Source organism: Columba livia, chromosome 5, assembly GCF_036013475.1.
Source record: "Columba livia isolate bColLiv1 breed racing homer chromosome 5, bColLiv1.pat.W.v2, whole genome shotgun sequence".
NCBI classification, from domain to species: domain Eukaryota; kingdom Metazoa; phylum Chordata; class Aves; order Columbiformes; family Columbidae; genus Columba; species Columba livia.
In genome coordinates this window covers 59,647,133-59,660,406 of record NC_088606.1, presented here as the reverse complement: position 1 = coordinate 59,660,406, position 13,274 = coordinate 59,647,133, and the positions used below count along the sequence as shown (strand labels likewise).

Sequence of the window (13,274 nt, the reverse complement as noted above, 5' to 3'; positions counted from 1 at the left end):
ACGGAATCTAGGTGTGAACAAAGAAAACCTGAAATAAGCAGCCCTTGTTTGGCCCTACTAGAAAGAAAGGTTCTCAACCGCAGGGAAGGGAAAGAATGTTCCCCTTCTCCATCTGCCTCTCCCTGCCTCCCCCGAGAATGCACCTCCATGTGCCAGTTCGCATAGCACTGCCCTAACTCCTCAGCTCAAGCTCAGAGGGGACGGAGCTCACAGGTAGAATATATTTCCTGTGTTACCTTTTAAGGTTCTTTATGGCAGCAAATTACTGAAGAACTACATCACTGTGGGGTTAAAAACAAGCAAACAAACAAAATCCAAACCAAAAAACCAAAACCAAACAGTTAATAAATAGATGTAGTTATCAGTGAAAATTTAGTTTGACCTCCAACACATAACAGGTTAGAGGAGGTCCAGAAAAATGTACCTACCTCGCACAACAACACAGCAACATGAAATTTTGCATTTTAAGGTTGACATTTAAGCATCAGCAATCGTTTTACGCAGCTTTAGAGTGCAACTTGTTGCATGTTTGCAACAGCTGAATTGTAGCTATTAACTAGCAATACATATTTTTTTTTTAGCCATTATCCAATGACTTCTTAGCAGCGACCTCTTCAAGCACACAGATCGGTAACTCCTGTCAAACACAAAACTGTCCAATGCACTTTGGAGTATCTGAATTCCTGTATCATAGCCACTTTTTTTTTTTAGCTAGTAATAATACTAATAAAAAAGAAAAAAAGAAATCTGACAGTTGAAAGGATTAGTAGTAAAAGTTCTGTAAAGGATTCTTGCTCTAGAACAGGGATGATCAAAATTACCAGAAGACTTGTAGGGATAAATAGCCCTTAGTAGAAGAAGCTTCTGTTAAACTGCTACAGAGAAACTGATGCTAGGATGCTTCTGAATTCCCAGGTTCAGGGCTAAGCCAACAGTGACACTTTGAAAACACTGCTTATTTGAAGGGTACTGTCCTTTGATATATCAAAAGCTCCTATGCACTTCAGAAAAACAAAAAAAACACATTCTAGGATCCTAGCCAACATTCCCCATCTTGTAAAAAATTCTAGTGTCCAAGGCTGAGCAAGTGCTATTAAGGAGTAAACAACAGCAGCTCTGTTTGCCTTCAGAGCTACTGCAGCAATATTTAACTCGCTGCTTCAAACAGAGGTCTCCATGACTCTCCAAACAAGGACAATCCTGTTCTGCACAGCAAAAAAGATCAATTCGCAGATTTGTCCAAACGCAAATCAAGATGCTTAAAGATTTGCTTTCCAAGCACCAGGAAGGCCTGTGCAGTTCCACTGAACGCTTAAAAGGGCTAAATCCAGCAACTAGAACAAGTGTGCATGGGTGTCCTTGTTAGAGATTAAATAGACTGTTTTCTAGTAATTTCTGTTATCACAGACAAACATTAGGTCAACAACATGCTCCCTCCAGATTCAATCATATTTAGATTATCATTCACAGGAAACACTCATTTCCCCACCTCTCAGGCATCAGCAACAAGCCACAAAGTTCTGCAAAAAATACAGCCTGACAAACTCACTTCCCTCTTTCCCCCTAACAGCTTGAACCTAGTATTAGCAGCGGTTCAACAGAAAAAAGGTCTAAAAGGTGGGAGAAACATTTTATTTACGTGAATTCATGAGATGAAGTCCATCTAGACATCAAATCTGAAAGTACCATACACACATGCATCCACAACAGACAAAAATCATTACAGAAGTCCCTCAAAAAGAGCTTCAATTGCCACATTGCAAAGACAATATAACAAGTGGGAAAACAATCTAGAACTGGAGAGATTCAGGCAAAAGTAGTAATATTTAACTCATCTGAACAAGGTTACTGCTAGAAAGACAAGCCTGGGTCATATGGGTCATATCATGATATCATGTCTCATTTCATTTGGTGCCTTGTTTCCACAAAAGTAAATCAATGAATGCTATCAGCAGAATGTCCACATTTTCACAAGCACAAGGGTCAATGATCTGACCTATTTGGACAATACTTATCCAGCATATCACCAAAGGACGCCAGTTTGTTTGTCTTTACAATCCAAGGTTATATCCATTGAGAAACCTTATCTGTGAAAGATACTGTTTTAGAAGATGAGTAGAGCCTGAAGTGATGTAACTGAGTATTTCCTGTTGTAAGCTGCTATTGGTGTAAGTCAGTCTTAAAGCACCTATTCCAAACTTCACAACCACGTGGAAGATCTGGGGCTCTTCCCACAGCTAGCAGAAAAGACAAGCTTATCCACATTTTGGACTTCATCAACATTCTTATCTATTCTCTGCAAGGTCATTTTCTTTACTGGCTGTAACCCACAGTCCCCTGCAGGATAAACCTGCCAAGAAAATTTAACACATCTCCTGGAGCTGGAAATCACATCACCATGTTTGGAAGCTAATTAGAACAACTACGCTTTGAAGAATTATCAAAATCCTTCCCCTAATTTAATATTAGCAAGACGGTCTTTGCCTCACACCTGGTAGTGTGTCAGACAGTAAGTACCTCACTACACACTTTCCAAACAAGTACTTGGTGTGGATTCAAGGTAATAGTAACTTCTCCCACATACAGCAAGCATTATTTTATTGATGATCTCTACAAACAAGTGAAACACAACAAAACTAAATCAATCTGAACAATTATACCCAAAACATCACAATTGCAGTACAAATGCTACCAGGAAAACCAAAGCTGTATGTGAAATATGAAACCTGTGGCTGACACTCAGTATATTAGAGAATGTCTGAAAAACAGACACTTCAAACTAGTTATATTCTTCAATTTCAAATATGTTAAGAGAGATTTGAACCTACTACCTATGAGGAGATTTGTCTACTTCAAATCATTTCTCTAGTGAAATACAACACCAGTTAGAGTAACTAATAGTTAGGTCAAAGTTTACATAACTAAGTGTATAGTCTTATGTCCACAAATAAAGTAGACATGCTTTAAAAACCAATTATTCTCCTTTACTATCCCTCTAGAATAACGTTATAAGTTGATGTTTTACTGTTTGAGCTCAGTCTTTAAGTGTACCTTGTATAAAAAAAACACAAAACACAACTTGGTATAATTAGTATAATTAACCTCATTTCTCCAAGTTCCACAGAAGGCACAGATGAGTCCAGAAATTAGGCTATTACAGTAAAGCACCTACCACACAAGAACACTTACTATACTCCATCTCCAGTTCACATGGAAACATGTTTAACTCTTATATCCACAGAGCTTTCAAACAAGTTTTAGGATAAGAGACTGATGATTCCCTGAACAGAATCATAGTTCCAGGTCATTTTATCCAAGTTAATCAGAAATCTCATTTGTGTGTTTGGTTACAAAGGGTTTACAAGATAAAGCCTCACTGTTTACCAAGGTAGTTGCATAAATCATGGCTTTTACTTTGCATAAATCACAACTCGAGTTAACCTTGAAAGTAGAAAACAAAACTTTTCTGAAGACCCTACAACAAAATAACACGCAGAGCTGACTACTATAGAAAATGCTGAAGCTACCAGATCATTGAATTCTTATTCACTGCACTAAGAAAATAAGCCAACAGCATCAGTTTAGCCTTCATATCAGTCTGTTGATATCTAGTCCACGTTATCACTGGGAAAAGCCTCAGCAGCAGCAGCAGGATTATTGCTCCACTTGTTACTGTGAAACTCTAATTTTGCTGGGAGGGGCTGTGGGGGGTGTGAATGGTTCACTGTAACCAATAACTTAATTCTTTAAAGTTTAGGTGAGCCATTTCAAAACTCTTCATGCAAAACCATAGCCAAATGACAGAACATCTTAAAAGGGTGCAAAATTCAATGGCTTACCAATAAAGATACTTTGTCCGCCATTATGATCCTGCAGAAATTCCCAATAATTCTTTTGAAACCTAAAAATAACTCCTTTATCTGACAACTACTCTATTAAAGTTGTATTTGAAGCCCAATCAGCTTCTTAAAAAAAAAAAAACACACCACACAAGTTTACCTTTCCTTTTTTCCAATACACATAGAACAAAGCTCCATCAAAAAATTAAAAGCCCATTTTCACTACTTGTATTTTAAAACAGCTTAAATACATAGTTAAAGCGAGTTCTACTAACAGATTGCCAACCTGTCCTACAAACAGAACAAATAAAAATGAATGTCAATTAAACAGGATGCGTGATGCCTTCTTCTCAGAAGAACAGAGGTATTTATTTCACTCCAATATTGATCATATACATGCTAAGGGCTCCAATGGATCTACCGATTATGTCCATTGCACAAGAAGCCTTACAAATTTAAAAACAACAAGCTGAACAATGGTACAGAAAGGTTGGTATGATGTAGTAAACACATAGCTATCAACACCAAACGGCAGTTTAGCAAGATCTACTACACGTAGTTTTTCTAACCACACCCAAAGGAAGGAAGTAATAGTGTACATCAATGGAGTCACGCATTCTTCAAGAAAGTTTGGAAAAAAGATTAACAAATGCAAAGAAGAACTGTTTTATAAGAAGGGCCTCACTAGAAAACCTGGGTTCAAGCCACTCTGAAGAAAAAGCAAATAGGAATACCTACTCTATTCAGAGAGACAGTATTTTTTAGGACTGTTTGCAGCTCACAGACTTTAAAAATGCTGAGGCTAAATAAAGCCTAGCTGGAGCAATGCATTACTGCAAGGCTCAGAATTAGCAACGGGGAGAAACACTATGGAAGTAGGTGAAGGTACAAATCGTGCCCAGCCATTAAAGCAGTACATAAGGTAAGTCCTTCACCTACAGTCAAGAGTACCAAACTAACCAAGTGCCAGTTTTGATTATACTGGTTCCTTTTCAGAGGTGGTTGGTTGTTTTGCTCTTGTTACTCAGCAGCTCTGCTTCCTGCAGACAAGTAACAGGCACACTGTACAGAAGAGAGACCCTCCCCAGTCACTGAACATTTTGTGATAAAAAATAAAACAAACCAAACAAACACACACACAATTTCCGGCTGGAAAAACTAACCTGAAGTCACTGCAGTCATACTGCCACATCTTCAGCAACATGTGGTATGTTTTCTAGCACTGGCTTAAACTTTCAAAATTGCTGTATTTCAGTTTACTATACATCCCTTCTAAGCACTGGAAGCACAGTGTTTGTGAGGAACTGCGAGCTTCTATAAGAGCTATAACTCAGGAACCTGACAAAGGACCCTTTGCTTTATAGTGGCCTAGACGAGCTTCAGTTTGGCCCCTCAGGAACCAAGAGGTTCTATGGATGGCCTGATTCTCCATTTGCAGAAGAAATGTTAGTACAGGTATTTCAAGACATCCTGTACTCCAGCTTGCAAAGATGACTTTTAAGCAGATTCAGGGCAATACTGTCAGGAGTTTCACTATAAAACTGACACTTAGTGATGCTCTCTGCTCACATTCAGGTAATAGATATCCTGTACAAGTTTCCACAGTCTTAAGAACACCAAATACCAAATGAGGAGAAATCCTTTGTTCTTGTAAAAGTTACAATTTTACTTCAATGCTAAATTTTTACTGACAAGTATCAGCTGCTTAGGGCGATTAAGATGTCAATAGATTGAGGTTTTTTGTAAATATAGGAAATAAAAATATTTACATGTAAAACATAACTTTACATTAGACAGTCACAACTTCCACAATGTGCTTTTACTGTTAAAATTACTGTCTCTAGTAAAGCTTCATTAGATCTGCACTCCAGCATAAGGTAAATTAATAACAATTACATACATGCAGTAGAAAGTCACAGATCTAGATTTGCATATTACTTTATAGTTCTGCACCAGCTAAGAGCAAAAAAAAACAAAATACGAAGTCAGTCTTTCATATCCAGTTGTGGGAGGTTTTGAGTGTGGAAAGTGCTGATTAGAAAATAATCTGAGGGGATGGCACAAAAACAGGGTAGATCCTAGAAATACATACCTAATACATCATCTCCAAATTGCCAAAATAATGGTACCTCAGTTATGAGGCACAGACATAATACACAAATTGGGGAAGTTGCAGCTCAGGAAATTCTAGCCTGCTACAGTACAGATGGATGTCACAGATAGTAAAACTCCTCCATGCTCCACTTCTGGTTTAATTATTATTGAAACAGTTATTAAAACACCAAAAATTTTCAACTACTAAAGTTGTGAATTAGGTTAAATGAAATTAAGAGTTTCTATTTCCATGGGACTCAAGCTGGTTTCAATTACAAATCTGCTACCAATCAGTATCTCTCTGCAATTAGCCACATTTTAAACTTCGGTCGAAAAGTCATTTTGCAGACCCAGGCGGCACCCCCATAAGGACTCCAAGCCGCTACCGAGAGCTACCACAGCTCTCCAGCTGCTGTTTTCTGATGCAGGACCCATGGAACTGGGACTCACTCGTGCCCTTTATTCTTTGCGCTGGCCGCAACCGCCCGGGCTGTGAGAAAGGGGAACTGCTGTGGCAGAAGGGCCGGGGGAAGCCGGAGGAAACAGCCGACACGCCGCTGCTCGGAACAGGCCCCCGGGCGGAGATGGGTGGTACCCGCGGGCCCGGCGGCAGGTGGAGCGGAGCTGCCGCGGGCTCTGGGGCTCTCGGCCTCGCCCACGCCGAGACCGCCGCCCGGAGAAGCGTTTGGGGTTCTCGCTTTTCTCTAAGCATCGATCCCAGCGACGGGGCTCCTCAGCCTGTAGCGCGCCTCAGGCCTGCCCGCCACCGCGACGCCCCTCGGAGCTCCCCGTCCCCAGATGCCTCCCCTCGCCCCCCCTCGCTCCCCGGCAGCCTCCCGGAAACGCGCTACGGCGGCCGGCTCCCTGCGCACCCCCTCACACACCGCGGGGGAGGATGGAGCGGCTCGGCCTGCGGCCCCCAACCGCGCCGGCCCACCCCGACCTTTCGCCGCAGCCCGGGCGGCCGCTACCTGCTCCGGGCGGCGTCCCCCGCCGCGCCTCACTACCCCGCTGCCGGCACCGGCCCGCTCCGCTCTGAGAGGCTCGGACAGCGGTCCTAAAAGAGCCGCTCCCGTTGGCCGCTGCGCACACGCTGCCCGCCCGCCGATTGGCTCCTCGCTCCGCCGCTCGGAGGGACGAGGACGACGGGGGTTGGCGGCTGCCAGGAGCCCCACCCTGCGCCGCGGCGGGGCGGGAGGGGCTCACAGAACCACACAGAATCAGAATGTCAGGGAGTGGAAGGGACCTCCACAGATCATCCAGTGCAATCCCCCCGCCGGAGCAGGAACACCCAGATGAGGTTACACAGGAAGGAGTCCAGGCGGGTTTGAATGTCTCCAGAGGAGACTCCACAACCCCCTGGGCAGCCTGTTCCAGTGTCTGTCACCCTCACTGAGAAGAAGTTTCTTCCCAAATTTAAGTGGAACCTCCTGTGTTCCAGTGTGTATCCGTTGCCCCTTGTCCTATCATTGGTTGTCACCGAGAAGAGCCTGGCTCCATCCTCATGACACTCACCCTTTACATATTGATAGTCGAGGGGATGGTGGTGGGAGCACCTGTGGTTATGCGCAGCCGCCCCGAGGCAGCCCGAGCACGTTCCCTGCGTCCCCGCCAACCACTGCGTCCGCTATGGCGGCTGCCCTGGCACGGCAGAGCGGCCTTGTTGCTGTGGGGGCGGTGGGGTCAGCGGCAAACGGCCTGGTGGCGGCTTCCAGCCTGTGGAACTGTGGCCCTGCTGTGCCCAGGCCTGCGTGTATGGCAGCATGGTGGCTGCTCGCTGTGCTCCACGGGAGAAGCGCACCCTGCCTGCCTGGGGCTCTGCTTCATCCACCGTGAGCGAAACATGGGCTCGTGACACTCACGCACGTGTGTTTGCGGCTGCTTCGTGCACTGACAGCTGAGACACCCAGCGACTCATCGCTTGTTACAGTGACGCGTGTGACTGCTAAATTCCTAAAACTTTGGATGTTGAGATACTTAGTCAATTTCAGTTGAAATCAGCCAGAAGGTCTAAAACCACCTGAGGCTTTGGAACACAACCACAGCCTCCACGAGAGCAAACCCCGGTGCTGGGCAGCTGGAAACCCTGGGCAGAGGTGGCTGGCTCTCGCTGCGCTGCCATTGCCGCAGCAGCCACACTGGGGAGGTTTTAGCAGCTTGATCCTGTGAGCCAGATGCCTGAGGGCCTTGTGCAACCTTACACGGGTAATGTCAACATTATCAACGTATTATTGATACACATTGTATCTGTGCTACAGAAATTATTGGACTTATCTTACCTCACTGTTCGTTACCAAATACTGCTAGGCGACAAAGCAACATGCCATTATGCCACGCTTTGTCTCCATGTGCCGTTTGTTTCACAACTAAATATTGCACAGATAGATAGGCGTCAGATTAAAAAAAAAAATCAAGCATTCAAAAGTTAGGAGACACCCTATGTAAGCTTGCATAACCCATGTTAATTCAGATCACAGTGCACATGAAGTATTATATGAGAATTCTTGTAAATATAGTCTTTGCTGATGCAACTACATGCTAATTTTCAAAGTGGTCTCTGCCTGATCCAGGCGATGAGAATGGGACCTGTGATCACATAATGTGCAGCGGTTCAACAATGATTTTATCCTCAGTGTCAGGTGTGTACTCTCAAGATTTATCTTGTCCATGCTGGTTAAGCCCAGTACCTAAGTACTTCTTCACAGAGTACTTAGAATCGCATTACTCTAAACTCATTATCGTAAGTGTTAGTGGACAGTTTTTCAAAGACACTATTCTTGGGAAAATATCTGCTCATTGAAGCTGAAGCATTATCTGATCATCTGCCATAGAGGAAAACCAGCTCAGGCACTGCAAAGATTGGACTCCAAATCTCCCACATGCCTGCCAAAAGGTTTTACCACTTTGCTGATCGCTGTCATGGCACCAGTGTGTCCTTTTTTTAGCAAAGTCCTGACTCAGAGTGGGCAGCTTTACTTACTGACTGTAGGGATGCAGCTCTTTCATTTCAGCCTCCCCAGAACAGAAGAATCCATTGCAGCAGAGAGATGCAGGTGCAGGTTGCAGTCATTACACATAAACTCCTCAGAAAATTATTATATGCAAATTATAGTTTCTCAAATTATTACAGAAGTTAAATTTGGGTGCATTTTTCAGAAGTCACTTTGTAAAATGTGTCTCTGACACCAAATGGAAGTAATAGGGAAGATACTGATAATATTTCAATGTGGGCACAGCAGTGTATTTTGTCCAGTCTCACTTCTGAAAACAGCTAGAAAATGGTGAGGCTTTAAACCTCGTCCATAATAAATACCATACCATCTGATGATTGTCATACTTCATTAATAAGTTGTAATACAGTGACAGTGCATTAACGGATGCAGCCAGTATAAATTTTTGTTTATAATAATAATAAAGACATTTTAGCATCAGAATTTTTAACCAAATATCTTGGCAGAGTGGGGGAAAACCAGAAAAATAGTGGTAGAAGTTATCAAGCACGCATTCTGTAGGCTGAAAATTGCTCATCAGTGTGGTCTGTAACAGAGTGGCAAAGTGCAGCATGAAAGTCACAGATTTTCTTCATTTTTATGGGTTCTCTGACCTCTGATGAAGAGATCACCGTGCCATCATCATACATCAAGTATGTGCATTACCACAAGCTGGCTTAATGGCATATTCAGAGCACAGTGTTGTCACTTGGTGTTGATGGTCAGTACAGTATACAGTTCTGTTCAGTGGGCTCAAAATGTCAACACATTGCAATGTAGTGTTATCTGTCTGAATCAGTCTTATACAGCACTAGGACAAAGTATCTTGATAAAGCAGATTATCACAATGATACAGCATGAGTTCACAGTGCTGGAAAACTTCTTCAGGATCCCAAGAGCCTCAGAAATTGTGGGGATGAGATATAAGGATCTGATTTTTTTCCAGATTATTCTTTCAAAGTTCAATTTATTCCTCCTAAGTTCCTTAGCAGCAGGAAAATATTACAGTGACATAGTATCATGATGCATTTGCATTTTAATGTAGTAACATATGGTTGCTTCTCAAAGAACCTACCAAACTGGTTATTCAAGGTAGCATTGTGAATTTTTCATCACAGGAAAAACTGAGAAGCTATCAACACAAACATGCTGTAGTCTGGGAACACTGAAGAAATTATGAAAAAAGAAACCAACATAGACTTGTATTAGCTAATATTAAAAATAAAACAAAACAAAACAAATATTTGAAAGTGTTACCCAACACAAAGAGGTAATGTGTCATAAGGTTATAGAAATCTGTAAGTAAATAACTACAAGTGCCTGCGAGGCCAAAATCTCGATTTGTTATCTGTGAGAGTATGAAACAAATGCCTACATACAATCAAAAAAAATAAAATCCAGTTAAATTGGTTCATGTTTCTAAGCAATACTAGCACATTTTTTCATTCACAGCAATCTTCCAGAGATTCATTGCTTCTCTCCAATTTTAAGCAAGGCTAAGAGTTATAAGAACTTTGTGCCTTTTATTGGCCATCTCATGGAAATCTTTAACTTTGCATCCACTGCCTGGAGCAGGTTCCCTGCTCTTCCTGCTTTGGAAACTGAAAAAGGTGTCACTGGAAAAGTGAGAGAGGACAAGTGCCAAACCACAACCATGAAGTATCACTAGAAATCATAGCCATGCTACAAGAACACAGAATTCATACAGAGACTGTATCACTGGATACCTCAAACAGAACTGGTTTTATGGAAACAACAATCATGTATCTTTATTTCAGTGGGGCTGTGGATGTATTATGAAGAGCGTGGTTATTTGCATAAACTAAGGCATGTATCTACCACAAGCTAGCTGCTGGTGAGGGTTATCATATATGGATGATCACTTCTATTTCTCGGTAAACGTGATTAGTCAATTAAAAACCCACTGTCTGTGCACAAGTATGTGCACAGGAAGTTTCTGTTCAGCAAACTTACACTCTCATCCTATTTCACTTCAGCTCACCCTGATTGGAGTTAACAGCCATACCTATAGAAGGGGCTTATAAAGGGGGTATTTACAATGTTATCAGCATTAATAGCTCTTATCCTCGAGCTACAGTGCATTCCAGTCACAGTAATACAGTCTGGTATTTGCAAACTTACTTTTGTATGTGATGCGATATGGAAGATGCAGTTCTACAGGAGCTTCAAACTGGGGCTTTGTATGAGCAGTAACTTATACAGTTAAAACTATTTGTTTTCTAATTTGAGGCACTGTGGTTCAAAAGAAGGGTCTGATCAAAATGCATTAAACCAGTTTAGGAAAAGTCCGAGAACTTATTTTCAGCTCTTTATTAAAGCGAGTCAGAAAATTCAAAGATGTCTTTGGATTTGAAACAGAGCAAACACCTCGTGAGAGGAAACACAACTTTAACAAAGAAGTAATACTGGTTTTGGTCAAGTGCCACTTTTGTCTTTTACTAATTAATTAACCGATTGAACATACTTATTTAGCATTCTGGGTGTTGTTTAAATTTAATCCTGAATATATTGAACACTTATTATGTATCAGTGTACAAACTGGATGGGTACCGAATGTATTGTTTGCAATTGAATGCATTCTGCTACCTTCTGTACATTTGCCATGCTAATGCGCTAATTCTTTGGGTTTTGGCAGCAACTGCTAGGATTGCAATGTATATTGAGTGAAGTTTACTAGTTCACTAAATCACAGAATGGAAGTGACCGCTGGAGATTGTTTAGCCCACCCATTCTGTTCAAAGCGGGACCATCTAGGTCAGGTTCATTGGGGCTGTGTCCAGTTGGGTTTTGAGTATCCTCTCCACCCTCTCTGGGCTATCCGTGCCACTGTTTGACCACCTTCACAATTGAAAAAAAAAAAAGAAGTGTATTTTCTTCTGTTTAAATGAAATTTCCTTTATTTCTCTTTGTAGCCTAATACTGGACACCACTGAGAAGTATCTGGTCCATCTTTTTCACTCCCCCAACCAGGTACTTATACACACTGATAACATCCTCCAGAGCCTTCTCTTCTCCAGGCTGCACAGTCCCAGCTCTCTCAGCCTGTCCTTGCATGACAGATGCTTCAGTCACTCAACCACCTTCATGACCCTTCGCTGGACTCACTTCAGTTGTGCTGGGACCCCAGGACTGTCTGACCAGTGCTGAGCAGAAGGGAAGATCAGCTCCCTCAACATTGGGTTATTCCTCCCCAGTGCAGAGATTTGCATTTCCCTTTGTTGAACTTTACAAGGTTCCTGTCAGCTGATTCTTATCTTTTGCTGCATGACTACACAAAAACATCATTTCTCCTTTTGCATTCTTGCTGCGTCACTTAACAGCATCAGAAATACCCATCGTGACATTGAAAGTATGAAACTTAATTTCATACTCCTTATTTTGAAAAGACCAATTAAAACACCTCTTTACTGTCCCCCGTGCTGAGTCCTGTCAGCTCGATATTAGTGATATTTGTGTTTGCTATTTTCTCTCTTCTTTGTTATTGAAATTTTCTAATGTAATTGCATTTTGGCATATCAATACATTTAACTGCATTTTAGTACATTACTTGTACTGACAAACCTGCGGGTGGTAGGAACAGTTGCTAGGAATGGCTGATGTCTGTGAGGACTGCTGTAGGGTGAAGCAATCCTTTAAGACAAAGGATGAAGGCTTAGTTACAACTAAATTGTGTGAGGCTTAGCTCATCGCACCCGTTAAGAGATGTGGCTGGCTGAATCATATGACTAAAATAAAACAACTTGGTAAAGAAAACATTTTTTACAGAATAGACTTGTTGAAATGAACCAGGTATTAAAGATGTGACAGTTGTAGCTAAATTATGAACAGCAGATTGGCTGAAAAAAAGTTATAAGACAGGTAGCCCTGTTATGAACATAAGATTAAAGGGAGCCTAATGGGCTCATGGTTCTGGTGGCCAGATGTCACAGGCACTGGGTCACAGAAGTCCCTTTGTAAAATGATTGTGTTCCATCTTTAACACAGTTGTACTTTGTTTCTTCTAACCTTCTTTTAATGATCCTTTAATTTGCAGTCTAAATGCATTTACCAGTATACAACCTTGTTTTTCTGCCAGCACTTGCCTTTTTATCCAATAATCCATTTCCATAATGATACATTTGTAGAGAGCAATCTTAGCCCATTTTAGCTTTCATTTTATTGGGCTAGAATAGCCAGGCTGTGTAAGCTTTCTCTTGTGTAGAGAATCTCTTTCTTTATCATTCCAGGAGCCGATCTTCATATATTTTTCAGATTTAATTCATAATTGGATATAATACTCCAGATGAAATTTCACCGAGATCTTACACAGCAAAAGTATTTTCATCCCTCT

The 13,274-nt window shown here is 41.8% G+C and overlaps 1 protein-coding gene across 4 annotated transcripts in view; it reads right to left on the bottom strand.

The window, feature by feature from the left end:
* Positions 1 to 13,274, bottom strand: part of FAR1 (fatty acyl-CoA reductase 1) — an 87,128-nt gene that overhangs the window by 28,567 nt on the left and 45,287 nt on the right. The window contains exon 1 of one of the 4 annotated variants that reach the window (XM_065066302.1): positions 6,905 to 7,085. The exons of 2 other annotated variants lie outside the window; for them this stretch is intronic. The gene's annotated coding sequence lies outside the window, so the exon portion shown is untranslated. Of the gene's footprint in view, positions 1 to 6,904; positions 7,086 to 13,274 lie in introns of those variants that run through there. One more of the 4 variants, XM_065066304.1, reaches the window with a different exon arrangement.